Below are 15,257 nucleotides of genomic sequence, written 5' to 3' on the forward strand. Positions count from 1 at the left end.
GCATGATTATATTACTATATTGTAGACATGTCCCCGGTTTAAACATCAAGGAAATTCTATTTATGTTTTACAATGGGTTGTTCTTTCTCTTTTGTTCTCATTTCTCCTCCCTCTCTCCCTTCCTTCTTTCCTTTCTTCTTCCTCTCTCCTTTCTCCGTCCCCTCTTTTTCTTTAGTTCTTTTTAACAAAGCTCTCTTGTGAAACTCAAATGTTTATAGCAGGATCAACAGCAGTGAAGGGCTGTCTTTTTCAGCCCCACAAAGCTGGACAAATGCAACTCCAGAAGCCTGGCCTCATACCTCAATTGCGGAAGGTGTCAACAAATATGAGCTGAATCAAGGCTGGCCGAGCTCTCTACTTGGGAATGGCATTGGCTCCAACAGCGGGAACACTGAGTTTCTAGCTTCAGGCTTTCAGTTCTCTCTATAGCTTAATGGCTCACAGACCTTTTATGAGACAGCTGGATAACAATGTGCTTTTATGACAGCCTGACTCTTTTTTCCCCTTTTAAATCTCAAACTGTACTGTATAAGACATTCTGTCTCCTATCGTTCCATCAACAAGGCCTGAATAGCCAAGGCAAGTGCTCCTGAAGCACTTGTTTATTTCCTTGGATTTTTTTTTTTTTCTACAATAAAAGAATAAGGGGAAAGGAAGGTCCCAGATGTGAAAGATGGCTGGTAAAGGCCTCTGTGTGAGGTCCTTGGTGAGAAATCTCATTCTAAAGATCTGGGTGACTGGAATTTCCTTTCCTCCCATCCCCCGCAGACATCCCCCTCCCCAACAACCTTCTAATACAAATCCTTAAGCATTAAGTCAGGCGGAAAATGAGTCTACTCTACATTTATCTTCCTGAATGGCAGTCAACTCCCGCTTAATCTTTCAACATATATTTGTTCAATGGATCAACAGATTGTGTAAGCAGCATGACGGTTGGGTTTAGAAATGTGTCTGCTCATGTTTGGTTTGTGCTGAACCATTGACCATTTTGTTTGTGAATCCATCATAAATTATATCTCCAAGTTACCCAGCACTAGGAATGGGGACAGAGGACAGTGCTCATACAGGCAGAAAGACTTTTAGTCACTGTCATTTTCCAGTATTGAGAATGCTGACTTGTTTTATTTTGGAATGCTTTCTAATATTTTCAAACTAGAAAACCTCAATGTTAATTCCTTTCTCTTTTCCCAAAGGTGTCTCTTACATATTCTTCTCCTGTCCTTTCCTCATTAAAACAAAGGCTTTGAAGGCACAGAGTAGTTAATAAAAAAGTATAACATATTAATAAGAAGGCTAAGAATTAAAAATCTGTGACTCTTTGGACATACTGGTTCAAATCACTGCTCCTTAAAAGTGGGAAGGATTTATGTGTTAAAAGATTGTTGCATCGGTCAATCAACTCATCACACAACTGGTTTGACCTTTTATTTTTTTAAACAAATTGTCAGTTTCATTAAATTTTCAAGTTATTATTCAACCAGTCAACCAGTATTTACTGTGTTCCTACTTCATTAAATGCAGTGGAAAAAATATAAAAAGGTGAAGACAAATTTCCTAACCTCAACAATTTAAGTCAAGTTGGAGGAGTAATATATATGTTTGTTAAAAGATAGTATGAGGATTCCTAAATAAAAATGAGGGGATGAGAAAGTTTGTGTTGTAGTAGTATAGTTTCTTTACAAGAAGGAATGGTTTACAGGGAAGTTTTTTTTTTTTTTTAAGATTTTATTTATTTATTCATGAGAGACAGAGAGAGAGAGAGAGAGAGTGAGGCAGAGGGAGAAGCAGGCTCCCAGGGAGCAGGGAGCCTGATGCGGGACTCGATCCCAGGACCCTCAGGATCACCTGAGCCGAAGGCAGACACTTAACCATCTAAGCCACCCACGCGCCCCTTGCAGGGAAGTTTTATTTGTTTGAAAACTGTTCAGTATTTACTGAGCACAGTATTTTTGGGACACTGAGCATATAATGCAAAATAAGATTTACTTGCTGGCCTCACGATGCTTAAGATTGAAATAGGAAGAGTGGACGTACAGCTGTGGATGAGGAAGGAAGATTGATGTCAGCCATCATATGCCCATGTCATGCCCAACTCCTGTCCAAGTCAGGAACTGAGTTGGGGAGCTATAGGAAGACCTGCTGGTTCTGACATGTAGATTTTACATGTCATAGTGAAGCCTTGTTAGATAAAAGGACATTTCCATATATTTTAAGTGTAATATTCTTACATTTCAAAATGGGAGCATAATCATACTTTGTAATAAGGCGGGATTTTACTTATATCAGTAAAGAATATATTATTTTTTAAAACCTACTGTTGATGTTGCATTTTAGCCATTCCATCACCCCTGTGCTTCTGTTGCCTTAGTGACTTCCTGTAACAGTTCTGTCAGCTTGGGAAGGTGTTATTATCCTCATTAGAAAGGGAAGGAACCTGCAAGTTCTGGTAGACAAGTACGCAAGGTCATGGAGCCTAGTTAAAGGGAGATTTGACACCGAATCTTTTTTTTTTTAATTTTTATTGTTATGTTAATCACCATATATTACATCATTAGTTTTTGATGTGGTGTTCCATGATTCATTGTTTGTGCATAACACCCAGTGCTCCATGCAGAATGTGCCCTCTTTTAATACCCATCACCAGGCTAACCCATCCCCCTACCTTCCTCCCCTCTAGAACCCTCAGTTTGTTTTTCAGAGTCCATCGTCTCTCATGTGACACCGAATCTTGATTCCTAGCTCTGGGCTTTTTCCTCTTTTGCATTTAGCATCCTTTGATTAAGTTTCATAATGAAGGGTAAGAACCTCAATTTGAAAACTTGTCTATTGATGCTCTTTTTCTACTGGGAAACATTAACCAGTGTTAATGAGTCTTTAGCTCAAGATATGTTTTAATATTTATAGGTGAATTTTAATATTTATAGGTGAATTCGTCTGCAGATGCCAAGACAAATTCTTTGCCAATGGTGATGACCTGTTACGGTGATTCAGCACTGACAGTCTCCACATACATTGAATGTGGAGTAACAGTAATAAAATCAGATACATGACATCCAATAAACAAAATATCAACAAAAGTCCTTTAGGAGCCACTGGATTGAGAGACATTCAGGTTTTGGAGTGTTTTCCCAGATTTGATGGCATTGAAAGTCACAGAGAAGCTGCAGTCCTAGACTCAAAATTGGTAGTGATGGTTTCCTTGATTGCAGAAAAGAGAAACTCACTGAAGCCAGTCCAAGAAAGGAGAATGGGTTGTTATGAGGTTTCATGGGGTCTGTAAGGAAATAGAGCTAGTAGAGGGGCCTTACAAGCCCTGTTGCTGGGGAGACATGGAAACCATATCCTTTCCTTGACTAGTGTAGAGTTAGGCAAACTTTGGGTTAGGTAACTACCCTGGGTCCAATCACTCGAGGGAACCAGGGTGTTGCACACCACTGTTTTTATTCAGAAGAGGGTATGGGCAGAGCTAGCAAGGGTCTGTGTCTTTCATTAAGAGTGTTCTATTTATTCTGTTTACCTTACCCCGCAGCTAATGGTCTCAGTAGACTCTAAATGTTTTCCCCAATTTGATTAAGGTTGATCTGGTTATTTATAATTGTTGAGAAGCATAGCAACATTTTGTTTGCACTGCAGTTTATTATGCAATATTTGATTTCCTCTAAAAACAGAGGGAAATTGTAATATTCAAAATTACTGTATCTGTCAATGGCAGGGACAGAAATTAGAATTCTATATATTCTGGTCATATGGACTATGGTTATGCCAATGTTTCCTAATAGAAGAGAAAAAAAGATCATTATTTAGGTATATCATAAATATAGACTCTTTGCTAATAAGGACCAGAGAAAATATATGAGCTAAGTTTTATCTTTCTTCACAGACATGTTCCTGAAATAAATGCTGCTTTGATTTGGCCTTCTCTTTCTCCTCTCACCCTCTGTGTACATTTCTGGGCAGAAATTTCCGTCATATAGTATGAAAACTCTGGGAATCCTTGAAATATTTCCAGGGGACTGAATTGTGTTTCCCCCAAATCCATATGTAGAATCACTAACACTCAACATAAGTGTATTTGGTGATAGGACCTTTATGGAGGTAATAAAGGTTATATGATATCATAAGGGTAGGGATAGAACTGATAGAACTAATGTCCTTATTAAAGATTATTTATTTTGAGAGAGAGAGGGATTGAGAGTGCCCTGGTGGTGGTGGGGGTGCAGAAGGAGAGAAGCAGATTCCCTGCTGCACATGGAGCCTGAAGCAGGGCTCAATGCCATGAGATCATGACCTCAGCCAAAATCAAGAGTCAGATACTTAACTGACTAATGTCCATATCAGAAGAGGAGAGTCACCAGGGAACTCTGTGTGCACACAGAGGAAAGGCCATGTGAGGATATAGCGAGAAAGTCGCCATCTACAAGCCAGGAGGAGAGGTTTCAATAGAAACCAACCCTGCCAATACCTTGCTCTTGCAATTCCAGCCTAAAGAACTGTGAGGAAATAAATTGTTGTTGTTTAGGCCACCCAATCTGTGTTATTCTGTTATGGCAGTCTGAGGAGTCTAATACCAATATTTTTATATATGAGGAAGCTGAAATGCAGAGAGATAAAGTAACAAAGTATTAAGTGAAGAAAATTTGAATTTGAAAACAATTTTGAATTCTGAGTTTTGAATTTGAAAATAGGATTTGAAAATAGCCCCTTCTGAATCTGTGATGATGGTCTTTCTCCTCCCTGTCCTGCCTGTTTATTTCCCCTGAAGACTTAAGAGTTGAAAACTCTTACTGGTGTCAAATTTACAGATAGGTCAGAAAGTTTGGAAGTGATGAAATGCTGGGTGAAGCTAGAGGCAGACCCTGATCATTCCCTGGCTGTGATGAGAGAGCTAAGGGAACACCCTGGAGATGGTGCTCCCGGCCGACTCTTGGTGCTGAGTCATACTAAAGTACTTCCAAGGGAAGTAGAAAAATGGGGCCATTGTAATTATCAGCCAGAAATGGAATTGGGGAAGATGAGAGGAAGCTAGCAAATCCACAGGCTATCTCCTCTTTGTATTCAGGCTGGGCATAACCAGACCATTTGGAGCAGTCCAAGAAAGTAGATCTCATGTGGAGGGGGCTAGTATTTGAATAGAATTGGCTTCAACATTCACTGTTAAGGAGATTTTGAAATGTTGCCAGTTAATTTAACAACAGTCTGCCTTAAAAAAAAAAAATCACATGGGTTTACTTAGCCTTCATTTGTATTTGCTAAGCAAAGCTTATCAGCACATTTCCTCTTAATTTTTTATCTTCCTTGTAAAATGTTCAATGTTGAATTTCACCAGTATTTTCTTTTTATCCCTGAATGATGGAAACCTCTGATTTTTTCCCCTTTCCTCTTTAGAGAGAAGAGGAACATTTAGAATTTGCCCTGGAGATACAATGTCTTCCAAATATTAGCTCAGGGAATAGAAAGGCTCTGAGTTGCCATGTGCTGTTGTTTGCTAGAATAAATAATCATATAAAGGCCTTGCTCTTTTCACTCCTTTCTCTTTCAGCAGAGTTCAAACCAGGGTTATTTGCAGGTATCCTCTTGAATCCAGTTGAAAGACTCTGAATATCTTGGCTTTTCAGTCTTGCTTTTGCTTTTTCTTTTCCATCACTGTATTCCTTTTTATTTCTTTCTAGGTTCCTGACCTTATTTCTTTATTTCTTTCAAATAATAGGAGCTCTTCAGTGTGTGAATGAGTGTACACGTGTGTGTGTGTGCGCGCATGTGCGTGCGTGTGTGTGTGTGTGTGTGTGTGTGTGTGAACCAAGAAGAAGAGGCTGTAAGGCAACTAGAGCGTTTATTTGGGGTCTTAGGGATTCAATGCAGAAGACATACTGTGGACTGAAATTAGAAATTGAAATTGTGCCCCAGATTACAAGCAGGAAGTGCAGATTTATAAAGGCAAAAAAACCACAAGGTTACATAACGTGTTTTGAAGGAATTATGATTGGTGCCGACAAAGTTAAACTGACTATCTAATACAGGATTGGCTATTAACCTAACAGGTGTTACATTACCTCTCTTTCAGTCCAAAGTAGAGTGATATCTTCCAGAAGATAGCCTAGGTGCAATGGATAAGGGTCAAATGTCTGTGATATTCCAAAAATTGAAACAGGAGATGTGCATAGGCCTTTCTTCCTCAATATCCTCCAGACCCTGTTTTGAATGACTGACTCTCTTAGCGTTTCTCACTTCACTTTGGAATGTTCTTTCACGGTGTTTATGTGTGTTTATGTAGATGTGTGTATCTGTGTCTGTGTGTATGTGTGTGGGGAGTGGGTATGTGGTGTTTCTACCCTTTAAAAGTGACACTGATTGTACCATTGTCAAATTCCCAAGGCTCTGCCATCCATAATTATAATTGCTAAATATTGATAGACTAAAAGTCAAATAAATGAATGAATTATGAGATGCATATGGAATACAAATAAAGATCTTAAATATCCATTCCCCACATTGATTGCTGTTTAGAAAGTAGAATATATAAAACGCATTGAGACGCCTCAAGGAATCAGGGTTATGATACTCTGGGCTGTTTCTCCAGTGTTCACTTAGACACTTTTAAACACAGGATTTTTTTTTTTTCTGTTTTGAAAGAGTAAACACCTTACAAGCTGAAAGTCATCAAAATTCTGCCTTTCCCTACTCATCATACATTACATTTGCCAAGCACAGATTAAGGCAGATTATTAACCTACTCAATTACAATGGAACTCCTATGGAAATGTCTATTAGTACCGCATTAATATCTCATTAGTTCATCATGTTAATGTTATTACAATGGTTACCAAAGGAATTGGTGCTGATTGATACCTAATTTTGAAGGGTTGTTGCCCCAAGCATCATTTAAGAGGGAGGCTCAAGAGTAGAGGTGGAAATCTGCTTTCTGTCTTCTTCCCTAAAAAAAGAAAAGGAAAGGAAAAAGAACAAATGAATATTCCTGGGAAAACATGCTGCAGAGGCTGCATGAGACTCAAGATATAAATCTATTTTGACAGGTATAGTCATTATTCTTATCATCTAGGAGAGCATTATTCTTTTTGTTTTAATGGCAGAGATAGCAGGAAGACAAAATTTGCCTTCATGTGAATGCATCAAAATGTAATAACAATTAGCTAATAAAATAAATTATTACTAATGATGATAATAGCATGTCTGTGTCTTTACAATGAATGTGTAGCTCTACTTATTTACATCTTTCCCCAGAGGAGTTCAAGTAGATTTATAGAAGTTAAACCACTCCCACCTCTCCATTCATTTGCATATATTAAAAGAAATAAATCATAGAGGCTGATCGTACCATTTTATAAGGAAAATTATGTCTCTGCAGTTTCATGTCTTTGATGTAGTTAGTAATTCTCCATATTTGGAAGGTTTGTGCAGCAATAAGGTCAGTGGCACCAAGACTGGAGTCTAGACTTCATGACTTTGGGAGAATATTAATCACCGTATGCCCAGGCTTTCTGGCCCTGGTGGGGAGCAGATGGCTGTGGGGGTGTCCTACACAGCAAATCAGAGCTGGCCTTTAAGACAGATATGAAGAAGAAAAAGTCTGTTGCTGATGCTGTCTTATTTTCTATACTTTCCCCACCTGTCTCTCTGCTTTTCACTGAGACTCCAGAGCTCTCATGGTCTTTTCAATGAAATTTTGGGGTGGTTTGTCATAGTTAACCTTTTGCTTTGTTTCTGTTTACTTAGTAAGAACAACAACAACAAGTTGTTGGAGGTTTGCAGAGAAAGGAGAAATTACGAGATGGACCTCTTGAAGAGTGGCAGAGTGAATTGTATCAGAAAATGTTGAATGAGGTTCAAGTGGCAGTGTCGAGGCCCCACGTCAGGTTTGTACACACATTGAATGGTGATCATTAGTGTTGTTGTGGGGCTTTCTCCTGCCATGTTCAGCTGCTTGGATGTGGGCACCCGGTCAGACTGGGATCTTGCTGGGTGTATAAGACAGAGGAGAGAGATACAAGGACACAGCAGGCATATATAAGGGTGAGGAGGCAAATAAGAGTGTGTAACAGACAGTGAAATGTAAGGGCACTGAATGGGAGGTCCCAATATGATTGAAGAATTACTGGATCAGTATTGTTGGAGGGATGGGCAAGAACAATAGGAGATGGTGATCTAAATGAGATTCTTGAAATTGAGATTTTGGAGGCAGTATGGTTGGTAATGACAAGGTCTAGGACATTAATATGGGAGGCCAGTTAATATGGTTAAACCATTAATATGGTTTCAGACCAGTGAAAGGTAAATTACTGCCACAAGGGCAGGCTAATGTGGTAATCTAATCAGATAACACATGTTTCCATGTCACTGGGGAATTTTAGAGATTGGGGGAAAACAATTGTTTGGAAATCGAGATAAGGAACAGGAGGGGGAAGGAACCTGGCCTGTCTTTAAGCCTTGTTAAATATTGGATATGAGAATCAAAACAGCCACTGCTTGAAAAGGCTGCTCTTTAAGTGGTTCCTGGAAACTCCAGCTGCAGCAAGAAGGTGCAGAAGGGAGGTTACCAGCGTAGCCGACTTTGGGTTCCAGAGGGCACAGTTCAATGTGTTAAGGAGTCATCTGAGTCATGACTCAGATATTGAGTCAGAATAGAGGAGGTACAAGTGCATATGGGGATTGAGTCTGAGTGGTAAGAGATGAATCTGAGGAGTAGAGAGAGTGAGAAAAAAATATTGTAAGCCCCTGATATTTTAGAGTTTATGAGCATAGCACAATCTAGCATAAATTAATTAATACAGTCCTTTAAAGGAAGGGGAACATTCTTCTGTTTCCCTTTCTCCTTTGTACTGCTTGGAATATGGATAAGAAGATTGACACTCTTAATTAGTTAGGACTGTGAGATAACATGCTGAGGTGTAAGAGAAAAGAAACCCAAGTCCTTGATGACTATGAAGCTGCCATACCTACCATGTGCTAGCTACCTCTGGACTTCTTTTTTGGGATAAAGAAACTTCTATGAAATTTAACACAGGAGAGAAAATGATAATAATCCTTCCTTAATTAGAATTGCGGTCAAATGGGAAGAGAGAGCCAAAATGGGCAAAAAGATTGTAAAGAGAGTGAAGCACCCCCTTGCTATAAATGCATGTTTTTCTTTAACTTTTATTTCAGTAAATTTAAGAAAAACTTGTAAATGAGATTGTTGAGTAATCCTGGCAACCATGAGGTATGCTGGAAAATCAGATATGGGAGAATGCCATTTTGCCATTACAGTTTTCAAAAAGAGGAAGAGAGACTCTGCAACTATTGAATTATGAGCTTTATTTTATTTCCTGGAGTTCCAAGAAGAGGAAGTGGTTGGGTCATCATTACAGTAACCTCATTTCCTTCTTTGACAGATATATTGGACTATGGTGCCAGGGGAAATGTGGCAGAGTGTACTTTTGAACTAAAGCAAGGCATTTGAAGGGGCTTTCAAAATGTCTTCATAGATCAATTAGAGGAATATTGGTTTGCATAGAAGATCGAAAGAGTGTATGAAGGGTAGTTCCTATGGGACAACCTGCAAGTTATTTCTATTTTTGCTCCCTGCCTTGGTGCCAGCTTCATCATAAGGGTTGGCTCCCCCTTGTGGTTAAAAGATGGCTTCATTAATATTTGCCAGGAATAGGGAGAGGGTTCCTTCAGGATCATTCCTCTGAGGAGTCAGGAAGCTTCTTTCCTGGACTGTGACAACAAACCTTTCTCATGTTTTATTGATTCCAGTTGGATTAGGAGTCCATCCCTGAACCAATTACTCTGTCCAGATAAAATGAATACTCTGCTTGGCTTAGGGCTGACTGGTTAGGGGTGGAGTTGGCTTCATGGGGCAGGAAGGGTATATAGTTTTATATCTCTATATCTCTATATATCTATATCTAGAGAGAGCTGAGTAGTCAACAGAAAATGAGGGAGTGGATTATTTTGTAGGCAAACATAATATTCACTATTCTTGAAAGATTTTGAGGGTAAGGTTCTTGAATTCAGAAAGTAGAAGTTTAAATGTTGATGACACAGGCATTCTGATAGATTTGTCAGGATTGCCTTAGCCACAAAATACACTCCAATTAATCAAACGAGTGAACTGAAGGAGCAGAATTGTTTATCATTATCCATCTTATGGCAGATACATGTTGGCTCAAAACCATGATTTTGGTTTAATTATAATCAAGGTTAACACTTCTACCTGATTATAATTGACCAATATGTTTACATTTTTTAGAACATTAGAGGAGGATTACGTTCTCTGAATGGCTCAGAATGACAACCAGTCTTTTTTTTTTTTTTTTTTTTTAATCACAGGATGGCGTGTATCTATTTCAACAGATTGCTCAGGTATAAATTAAAAAGCAAGTGGCTATAGTCTTTTTTTGTGCTGCTTAAAATAGTGGTTTGAAATACTTAAACTTTAGTGTAATTTTTAAGATGATATTAAAAAAAAGAAAAAGAAAAAATATCTCAAAGGACCCTTACATGTCTTAGATCATTTTATTGAGATCATAGTGACATAGCTTGTTAAAAATGCTTAGAATTGTCCAGTACTTTCTGCTATTTTTTTTAAATTTTTTTATTGTTATGTTAATCACCATATATTACATAATTTGTTTTGGTGTAGTGTTTCATGATTCATTGTTTGTTCATAACACCCAGTGCTCCATGCAGAATGTGCCCTCCTCAATACGCATCACCAGGCTAACCCATCCCCCCACCCTCCTCCCCTCCAGAAACCTCAGTTTGTTTTTCAGAGTCCATCATCTCTCCTGGTTCGTCTCCCCCTCTGACTTACTCCCCTTCATTCTTCCTCTCCTGCTATCTTCTTCTTTTTCTTTTTTCTTAAAATATGTTGCGTTATTTGTTTCAGAGGTACAGGTCTGTGATTCAACAGTCTTACACAATTCACAGCGCTCACCGTAGCACATATCTTCCCCAGTGTCCGTCACCCAGCCACCCCATCCCTCCCACCCCCGACCACTCCAGCAACCCTCAGTTTGTTCCTGAGATTAAGAATTCCTCCTATCAGTGAGGTCATATGATACATGTCTTTCTCTGATTGACTTATTTCACTCAGCATAACACCCTCCAGTTCCATCCACGTCGTTGCAAATGGCAAGATCTCATTCCTTTTGATGGCTGCATAATATTCCATTGTGTATATATACCACAACTTCTTTATCCATTCATCTGTCGATGGACATCTTGGCTCTTTCCACAGTTTGGCTATTGTGGACATTGCTGCTATAAACATTGGGGTGCACGTACCCCTTTGGGTCCCTACATTTGTATCTTTGTGGTAAATACCCAGTAGTGCAATTGCTGGATCGAATGGTAGCTCTAATTTCAACTGTTTGAGGAACCTCCATACTGTTTTCCAGAGGGGTTGCACCAGCTTGCATTCCCACCAACAGTCTACGAGGGTTCCCCTTTCTCCACATCCCCGCCAACATCTGTCGTTCCCTGACTTGTTAATTTTAGCCATTCTGACGGGTGTGAGGTGGTATCTCATTGAGGTTTTGATTTGGATTTCCCTGATGCCGACCGATGTTGAGGACTTTTTCATGTGCCTGTTGGCCATTTGGATGTCTTCTTTGGAAAAATGTCTGTTCATGTCTTCTGCCCATTTCTTGATTGGATTATTTGTTCTTTGGATATTGAGTTGGATAAGTTCTTTATAGATTTTGGATACTAGCCCTTTATCTGATATGTCATTTGCAAATATTTTCTCCCATTCTGTCAGTTGTCTTTTGGTTTTGTGGACTGTTTCTTTTGCTGTGCAAAAGCTTTTTATCTTGATGAAATCCCAATAGTTCATTTTTGCTCTGGCTTCCTGTGCCTTTGGTGATGTTTCTAGGAAGAAGTTGCTGCGGCTGAGGTCGAAGAGGTTGCTACCTGTGTTCTCCTTTAGGATTTGGATGGACTCCTGTCTCACGTTTAGGTCTTTCAACCATTTGGAGTCTATTTTTGTGTGTGGTGTAAGGAAATGGTCCAGTTTCATTCTTCTGCATGTGGCTGTCCAATTTTCCCAACACCATTTGTTGAAGAGACTGTCTTTTTTCCATTGGACATTCTTTCCTGCTTTGTCAAAGATAAGTTGACCATAGAGTTGAGGGTCCATTTCTGGGCTCTCGATTCTGTTCCATTGATCTATGGGTCTGTTTTTCTGCCAGTACCATACGGTCTTGATGATGACAGCTTTGTAATAGAGCTGGAAGTCCGGAATTGTGATGCCGCCAGCTTTGCTTTTCTTTTTCAGTATTCCTCTGGCTATTCGGGGTCTCTTCTGGTTCCATACAAATTTTAGGATTATTTGTTCCATTTCTTTGAAAAAAGTGGATGGTATTTTGATGGGGATTGCATTGAATGTGTAGATTGCTCTAGGTAGCATTGACATCTTCACAATGTTGGTTCTTCCAATCCATGAGCATGGAACGTTTTTCCATTTCTTTGTATCTTCTTCAATTTCTTTCCTGAGTATTTTATAGTTTTCTGAGTACAGATCCTTTGCCTCTTTGGTTAAATTTATTCCTAGGTATCTAATGGTTTTGGGTGCAATTGTGAATGGGATTGACTCGTTGATTTGTCTCTCTTCTGTCTTGTTGTTGGTGTATAGGAATGCCACTGATTTCTGTGCATTGATTTTATAGCCTGCTACTTGACTGAATTCCTGTATGAGTTCTAGCAGTTTTGGGGTGGAGTCTTTTGGGTTTTCCACATAAAGTATCATATCATCTGCAAAGAGTGAGAGTTTGACTTCCTCTTTGCTGATTTGGATGCCTTTGATTTCTTTTTGTTGTCTGATTGCTGTGGCTAGGACTTCTAATACTATGTTGAATAGCAGTGGTGAGAGTGGACATCCCTGCCGCGTTCCTGACCTTAGGGGAAAAGCTCTCAGCTTTTCCCCATCGAGAATGATATTCGCTGTAGGTTTTTCGTAGATGGCTTTTATGATATTGAGGTATGTACCCTCTATCCCTATACTCTGAAGAATTTTGATCAAGAAAGGATGCTGTACTTTGTCAAATGCTTTTTCTGCATCTATAGAGAGGATCATATGATTCTTGTTCTTTCTTTTGTTAATGTATTGTATCACGTTGATTGATTTGCGGATGTTGAACCAGCCTTGCAGCCCAGGGATAAATCCCACTTGGTCGTGGTGAATAATCCTTTTAATGTACTGTTGGATCCTATTGGCTAGTATTTTGGTGAGAATTTTTGCATCCATGTTCATCAAGGATATTGGTCTGTAATTCTCCTTTTTGATGGGATCTTTGTCTGGTTTTGGGATGAAGGTAATGGTGGCCTCATAAAATGAATTTGGAAGTTTTCCTTCCATTTCTATTTTTTGGAACAGTTTCAGGAGAATAGGTATTAATTCTTCTTTAAATGTCTGATAGAATTCCCCTGGGAAGCCATCTGGCCCTGGGCTTTTGTTTGTTGGGAGATTTTTGATGACTGCTTCAATTTCCTTAGTGGTTATAGGTCTGTTCAGGTTTTCTATTTCTTCCTGGTTCCGTTTTGGTAGTTGATACATCTCTAGGAATGCACCCATTTCTTCCAGGTTATCTAATTTGCTGGCATAGAGTTGCTCATAATATGTTCTTATAATTGTTTGTATTTGTTTGGTGTTGGTTGTGGTCTCCTCTCTTTCATTCATGATTTTGTTGATTTGGGTCATTTCTCTTTTCTTTTTGATCAGTCTGACCAGGGGTTTATCCATCTTGTTAATTCTTTCAAAGAACCAGCTCCTCGTTTCGTTGATCTGTTCTACTGTTCTTTTGGTTTCTATTTCATTGATTTCTGCTCTGATCTTTATTATTTCTCTTCTCCTGCTGGGTTTAGGCTTTATTTGTTGTTCTTTCTCCAGCTCCTTTAGGTGTAGGGTTAGATTGTGTATTTGAGACCTTTCTTGTTTCTTGAGAAAGGCTTGTATTGCTATATACTTTCCTCTCAGGACTGCCTTTGCTGTATCCCAAAGATTTTGGACAGTTGTGTTTTCATTTTCATTGGTTTCCATGAATTTTTTTAATTCTTCTTTAATTTCCTGGTTGACCCATTCATTCTTTAGTAGGATGCTCTTTAGCCTCCATGTATTTGAGTTCTTTCCGACTTTCCTCTTGTGATTGAGTTCTAGTTTCAAAGCATTGTGGTCTGAAAATATGCAGGGAATGATCCCAATCTTTTGGTACCGGTTGAGACCTGATTTGTGACCTAGGATGTGATCAATTCTGGAGAATGTTCCATGGGCACTAGAGAAGAATGTGTATTCCGTTGCTTTGGGATGGAATGTTCTGAATATGTCTGTGAAGTCCATTTGGTCCAGTGTGTCATTTAAAGTCTTTATTTCCTTGTTGATCTTTTGCTTAGATGATCTGTCCATTTCAGTCAGGGGGGTGTTAAAGTCCCCCACTATTATTGTATTGTTGTCAATGTGTTTCTTTGCTTTTGTTATTAATTGCCTTATATAATTGGCTGCTCCCATGTTCGGGGCATAGATATTTACAATTGTTAGATCTTCTTGTTGGATAGACCCTTTAAGTAGGATATAGTGTCCTTCCTCATCTCTTATTACAGTCTTTGTTTTAAAATCTAGTTTGTCTGATATAAGGATTGCCACCCCAGCTTTCTTTTGGTGTCCATGAGCATGGTAAATGGTTTTTCACCCCCTCACTTTCAATCTGGGGGTGTCTTTGGGTCTAAAAGGAGTCTCTTGCAGACAGCATATGGATGGGTCTTGTTTTTTAATCCAATCTGATAGCCTGTGTCTTTTGATTGGGGCATTGAGCCCATTTACATTCAGGGTAACTATTGAAAGGTATGAATTTAGTGCCATTGTATTGCCTGTAAGGTGACTGTTACTGTATGTAGTCTGTGTTCCTTTCTGATCTTTGCTGCTTTTAGGCTCTCTCTTTGCTTAGAGGACCCCTTTCAATATTTCTTGGAGGGCTGGTTTCGTGTTTGCAAATTCCTTTAGTTTTTGTTTGTTCTGGAAGCTTTTTATCTCTCCTTCTATTTTCAATGACAGCCTAGCTGGATATAGTATTCTTGGCTGCATATTTTTCTCGTTTAGTGCTCTGAAGATATCTTGCCAGTCCTTTCTGGCCTGCCAGGTCTCTGTGGATAGGTCTGTTGCCAATCTAATGTTTTTACCATTGTAGGTTACATTTCTCTTCTCCTGAGCTGCTTTCAGGATTTTCTCTTTGTCTCTGAGACTCGTAAGTTTTACTATTAGATGT

The 15,257-nt window shown here is 39.1% G+C and overlaps 2 long non-coding RNA genes across 7 annotated transcripts in view; one reads left to right on the forward strand and one right to left on the reverse strand.

The window, feature by feature from the left end:
• The window catches only part of LOC141371869 (uncharacterized), a 201,420-nt gene that overhangs the window by 19,667 nt on the left and 166,496 nt on the right, over positions 1-15,257 (forward strand). For 3 of the 4 annotated variants that reach the window (XR_012377149.1, XR_012377150.1, XR_012377152.1), the window contains exon 2: positions 7,736-7,871. The exons of the other annotated variant lie outside the window; for it this stretch is intronic. This is a non-coding gene — a long non-coding RNA (uncharacterized lncRNA). The remainder of the gene's footprint in view (positions 1-7,735; positions 7,872-15,257) is intronic. 4 annotated transcript variants of the gene reach the window in all.
• Positions 1-15,257, reverse strand: part of LOC112838538 (uncharacterized) — a 28,031-nt gene that overhangs the window by 799 nt on the left and 11,975 nt on the right. For all 3 annotated transcript variants that reach the window (XR_003211996.2, XR_012377148.1, XR_003211997.2), the window contains exon 3: positions 6,847-6,931. This is a non-coding gene — a long non-coding RNA (uncharacterized lncRNA). The remainder of the gene's footprint in view (positions 1-6,846; positions 6,932-15,257) is intronic.

The sequence above is a fragment of the Callorhinus ursinus genome, unplaced genomic scaffold, assembly GCF_003265705.2.
Source record: "Callorhinus ursinus isolate GAN/ISIS: 27379988/994484 unplaced genomic scaffold, GSC_fseal_2.0 scaffold113, whole genome shotgun sequence".
NCBI classification, from domain to species: domain Eukaryota; kingdom Metazoa; phylum Chordata; class Mammalia; order Carnivora; family Otariidae; genus Callorhinus; species Callorhinus ursinus.